The sequence below is a fragment of the Hakea prostrata genome, chromosome 2, assembly GCF_041222555.1.
Source record: "Hakea prostrata isolate BN-2017 chromosome 2, UWA_Hpros_2, whole genome shotgun sequence".
In the NCBI taxonomy this organism is placed as follows: Eukaryota; Viridiplantae; Streptophyta; class Magnoliopsida; order Proteales; family Proteaceae; genus Hakea; species Hakea prostrata.
The window spans coordinates 61,854,736-61,860,780 of NC_142601.1; the positions used below are offsets into that span (position 1 = coordinate 61,854,736).

The 6,045-nt window shown below is 39.2% G+C and overlaps 1 pseudogene; it reads left to right on the forward strand.

Annotated features, from left to right (window-relative positions):
- The first annotated feature begins 4,120 nt into the window (after nucleotides 1-4,120).
- Nucleotides 4,121-5,696, forward strand: LOC149025450 (BTB/POZ domain-containing protein At3g05675 pseudogene; annotated as a pseudogene).
- Nucleotides 5,697-6,045: the final 349 nt, after the last annotated feature.

The following is a 6,045-nucleotide window of genomic DNA, read 5'->3' on the forward strand; positions in this document are numbered from 1 at the left end:
ATTTTTTTCATGAACTTTGTGATACCGAGTAAACAGTGGTTTTTCTGGGATGTAGATGAACCATGCTTAGGTCGGCTGGTTGATTGTTCTACACTTCTAGTTCGATCCCGTTTGAGTTTGGCCAAAGGTGTTTTATAACTCGTCTAATCAAGCATGCCAAGCTTCCGTGAAGGATTTACAGTTCTATGCAAATATGGCATATCTACGAAGATCATCCTTAATTTACTTTGCTTTATAGAGTTTTATCGGCTAGGGAAAAGCATTGGGGATTCAAATCCTAAAGATCTTCACATATTCATAGTTTAAGTTTTTTTGTATTTAATTAATAGATTTAGTTTAAATTTAGTTTTGTTAAATCAACGGTTAGTAACTCTAGCTCTTTTTTGTCCCCCATAGTTCGACCACCGTACTTTCTCCTTGCTAGATTAGTATAGGATTTAATTTTTGATTGAGTTAGCAACACGATCGTGAAGACTTCTCAAAGCCTCTCTTTGGAGCTTTGTGAAGAACATTGCAAGACTTCAAGCTTCTCATCTCCATTCTTCAATCAAAGGTTGGTAATCGCGTATGTTGTATTGATCTACTCTACTGATCTCATCTCTTCTACAAGCTCTTTCATTCGTATAGTTTTATGACATTCACATTGATCTTCTTGTGATCCTTGTGAAATTTTCATGAAACCTGATCATTCTCTAGATCTTCGATTACTTAAGCATGATAGATCTGTTTTGCATGATGTTTTCATGTATGATCTCTTGCTTATCATCTACTAGAATGAGATCTGATCATCTTTAGTTTCTCCTTTGGATTCATAGCATGTTTACACCTGGAAAACTAAGGATTTGCCAAATTAGAAAAAGTCATGATTCCAAATTAGTAGGCTAGTATTTTCGATCATTGTTAGTGGCTAATCTATACTATTTTAGTGTTAGATTACGGTTCTAGAGGTTTTCCTCCAAGTTTCGTGGAGTTTCGATCTTGTAGACTGAGTTTGATAAAAATACATTTTTGCTTCAGACTTGCCTGTGTGGTCGATTGCTTGGTCGATTGGACCAAGGTACCACCTAATTGACCACGCAAGATAGTAGCTCTGCTTTTCGCTCCATTTGATTCGCTTGCTCTTCGATCTTTTAGGCCTCCTACCTAATGATGTATCTATGATTATTTTGGGTTTATTTGCTAAGTTTGGAACCACTTTCTTTGATCTTGGATATTCATCAAAGCTACTTAAGGTAAGGACAATTATTTCCATAATTACATTGATTGCATGAATCTTACTTTCTATTTTGGGATTCTCCTTAGATTCACTACCATAAATGTATTTTTTATTATTCTATTACTAATGCAAGTACTTTAACTACAAGTAGTATCATGTTATGTATTCTTTTATTTATGACTACTTATTCTTATCGCTTACATATGCCATTGATCATGTTTATGTGTATCTTTCTATATGATGAGATATCTGTTGTATATGGTATGACTGATTTGAGAATGTGATTAATTAGGTATGATTTGGGATTGGGAAGTGTCATTTCGACATTTCAATCCTTGGACATCATTGGGAATAGTATGGGATGTTTCCAATGGTGCCCTTTGACACTTTCCCAATTATTGATTGTCATACCTAGGCTTGTCTAGTAGTGTTTGGCTTGAAATACCCCTATTATATCCACTCAATTCAAAGGGTATTGACAGAACGATCTGGTAGCAATGGGGATTCGTAAGCGCTCAAGACTAGTAACCAAACCCGTGAGAGGACATGAACCACATTATGGGGGCTATTTATTGGTAGGTTGTAAATAGTAGACTTTGGCTCATGGCGCTCAAGACGCCCCCCGTCTATTATTTGTGGATGACCGCAAGGTTGATGAGTCCGTAGTCGGTGACTATGTCACTCTTAGTGTGAAGGATACCGTGTAGGGATTGCTAGAGGTGAGGAATGGACATATCCGATCTGAGCTGATATGACTAAGTAGATGACTTGCATTTGGCTAGGTTTTACTTTGATGGAGCCAATACTTAGACCAATGGTGATGTGAGAGATTGGTGACTTATACCCCACCATGAATTGTCCAGGATGCCGGACCCACTACCAAACGAGTTGTGAGATTGAGACCCCTCCTAAAGAGTCTGGTTCTATGACTTAAAGCATGTCTCCAATACAGACCAAAGATACTAAGAGTTAGATTTATACATTCATTGTTTGTTTCATATCACATTGCATCATGCTATGTTCCTAATCATGTTATTTACGTTGTTGTGGATTAACTTGCCTCTGTTTCCTGAGTTCTTTTTGAATTCACTCCCTTTTTGTACAACATCTTTTATTAGATTACCCGCTAGTAATTGAACATTTGGGGCCCTTCCTGTCCACCTATAGGCATCTCGGAGAGGTTCTAATCGGTACCAAATGCAATCAAGGAATTGCACTAACCAATCTATACGGTTAGGAAACATTAATCCGTGGGCAACAATAAGCATCTAATGTTTCTCAACAATGAATAACCACCAACAACAATGCAAAGATCTCATCATAAATGGATCAAAAGAGGTTGGTGAATGGGTTCTCAAGTCTCCTTTACCTTATTAAAAGATTTCCTCCATATCTACGTAATTTGTCACCACCAAAGGAGAAGAAGAAGCTTCAAAATCACTTAATCCTTTTTTCTTCTCTCCCATGTTCTTAGCCTCCCTCTTACATAAACAATGCATTTATCAAGTTAGAGAAAATAAAATATGTTTAACCCCTAAATTTGACCGCCTCAAAATTTGTAGGAGGGTAGACCTAGCTAGTTAATCAGCTTCCCACCCCAACCTACTTTTGTGAAATCCAACCCTAATCTTGACTTGGGGAACCCCTGTTTGTAGGTCTCAAGACCAGGAAGTGGAGGAAGAAGTCAACTATTGCTATCTTAGTGGAAGACATGGTAAGTTTGACCCATAACCCATGGAAGTTGATGATGAAATGTTATATTTGGAAGGTTTTGGAATTTAGAAATGAAACCGCACCTTGATGTAGAAGACTCTAGCTGATGGACTTAAAGCTTAGCTCGACAGGATCTGAAGGCATTTTCTATGTTAGGTAAGTCATATGTTGAGTTATAGATAAGCTCCATTGATGAGTAGGTTTGGGAGAAAAGTGATGCCCCTTCTAACCCGTCAAATATAATATCAATCCGAGGTAAGGTGAATCTGACTCTTGATCAAGAATTTGTTCAATCTCTCTAGTCAATGTATAGGTTGATACTTTACCATCTTTCTTCTTAATGAACTAGACTGTGAGCTCCCCGAGTGAGACACTTTGCTCCAAAACCTCTATCTTTGAGGTTCATTCAGTCGAGCTTGCAACTCCTCAGCTCCTGTAGGGCTTGCCCATCCCCTTTGTAAGGACTTAGACACCGGAGACGCCTCCAGGAGTTAAGTCTATGGAAAATCAACCTCTCGATCGGGGTAGTCCGATAAATCCCTGGAAACACATCGGCTTATGCTATAAACTACACTCCGACATTTTCAGGTCTCTTCTTTTCCTTAACCCTGCTTTCTAGATGAAACACTTCTTCCACAGGTGGAGTGGACTCCCATTAAGAGTGGTCAAAGTCTTCTGCTTCACCTCTTCCCTTCCTTCCTTGGAACCCAAAATAAAATTCCATCTAACGGAACTGGATCTTCTTTGAAGAGCACAAGATGACGCCGTGGTAGGATGTCAACTAACCAATTCCAAGATCACGTCCTCCACCCATATCTAATAAATACCCAACCTTGCATTCAGCTCAAAACTATAAACACAAACAGACATTTCCTCTAACACTTTATCTAGTTTAACACCGGACCCAACAAAAGGGCTACAAATTGATAAATAACTAGATCAAACATTTGGGATGTTAGGTTATCTTCACAAGAAAAGTCAATGAAATGAATGAATGAGATGCACCGATTTTAAACAATACAAATGCTAGTAGAAGAAGTTTTACTAACAATGTACCTGGTATGAACAATATGGTGACATGCTCTTTGTAAGCAATCTGGGGATATCATGAAGACTGCCGTCAGGCGGGCAGAAATGGGGACACTCTTCAACACGAGCACCGGTTGAACAGATTTTTAGGGAGGTCGTATAATGGTTTGCTGTTTGCAAAAGAAGAGCATTATCCTTCTGACCAACAGAGGTACGTTAACCGGAGGGCTCTTCTCATGCACAGCGGGTGTACAATGTCCTAGTCAGAGAAGGTCCGAACACTCCCTGCCGGTCGGGTCTCACTTAGTTCCAAGCATCGCCTTCATGAGCAGCATCTTCGACTCTGGCCCAACACCCGGCTGATAGGTTGAGTTGGAACGGTGCAAGCCTCACAAAACGATTTCATTGGAAAGATGGTATCATCAAATCCAAAAGGTCTGGATTAATGTTGCTGCCTCGCGGCTGCACATTCTCCTTCTCGGGGCCTTCCTCAATTCTTCGCATTTCACGGCTCGAGCATAGTTCTCCAAGAGGTAAGGCAAGAGTGCATTTTTGATCAAGGTCGAGTTTTTGAAAAATTTCTTTCTCGCTTTTGCAACACTAACTTCAAAGAATCAGGGAGGAATAAAAAGAGTTCTTCAAACTTTTGCTCCAAGAGCAGTTTGAGTACATGATCACTGAGGATGATGATGCTCCTCTGGTGACTGCTGACGATGAGATAAAATCTCTGGTAACAGAATGCATTTGCAGGTTACTTACCAGATTTTATGGTCTCCTGGATTCAATTTTGCATGAGTGTGAAGAACGTATTCTTGAGGCAGGAAAGATACAAATGCTGCTATCATATTTATCAGATTTGTCATGGGCTAGTCAGATTTTGGTCAAATTGGAAACTATGAAACAATTTGTACGTAGTTGGGTGGAGGCATCCAAGAAGATAGTGAAGGTTGTAGAGTATGCAAGTTCAGATGCTGACATGCTTGAGACTAAATTGAAGGTTGTTGAGGTGGTAGCAAAGGTTTTAGAGGCAATTGGATATGGTACTGTGATACTTCCAACGTCAAAGAGGCTTCACATGGTAAAACTGTGGCTTCCTTTTGTGAGGAGGACGAAGCCTTTGATTGATTGTGCCACAAAGAAGGGTGATGACATGCCACCGTTTAATATTGATGGTGAGCTATGGCAAAGTTTAGAATCAGCATTTGTCTCCATTGTGCTCACTTTGCCATCTGGGGACCAGGCAGAGATTCTAACTGACTGGCTAGGAACTGAACAAATTCAGTACCCAGATTTAACTGAAGCTTTTGAAGTCTGGTGTTACAGGTCCAAGGTTGCAAAGAGACGACTAGCATTATTAGAAAGCAAATGTAGTGTTGCTGACTCCATGACCCTGTGATGATATGTATTTTCTTCCAAAGTTTCCCTTGATGTGCATTGTTGTATACTAATGTTGTGAGAGTGGAGGGTTTGTTGCTGCAGATCATTTTCTGCTGGCTCATGTTCAAATGTATATTTTGTGAGACAATAGGTGGTTCTATTGTTTAAATTGAATGAAACATGTTAAATTATGTCAGTGTGATCTCTTGCCTTTTTAACCAGTCAACCAAGAATTAACTAGAGGTGCATAAGTTGAATTGTTGAACTTTTATTTTCACGTCTTTTCTTGTTTAATTTTTTAAGTAGGTAAACCTTTTGCAATTTAAAGCATGCCTTCCCAACTCCAATCCCCATGCATAGATCCCCCCCCCCCCAAAAAAAAAAAAAAAAAAAAAAAAAAAAAAAGAAAAGAAAAGAAAAAGAAAAAGAAAAGAAAGAAGAAGAAGAAGATAGACTCTGATTCCCGTCTTCCTGCTCACATGTTACCTACCCAAAATCCTGACTTGCCATATGAACTGTCAGTCCCTAGTTGTGTTCAATGGTTCTCTCGCAGAAAAAAAGAACTTTTTTTCTTTGGTAATCAACTGTGGGGAGAGTGTACTTCAGATTTTATTTGATCTTTGAGTGGTTTGTGTTCTTTGCTTGGTTCCTGCCCCTTCTCTGAATCCTCTGTTGGAGGAAAATCATGTATTCACACTTCAACAGGTAGA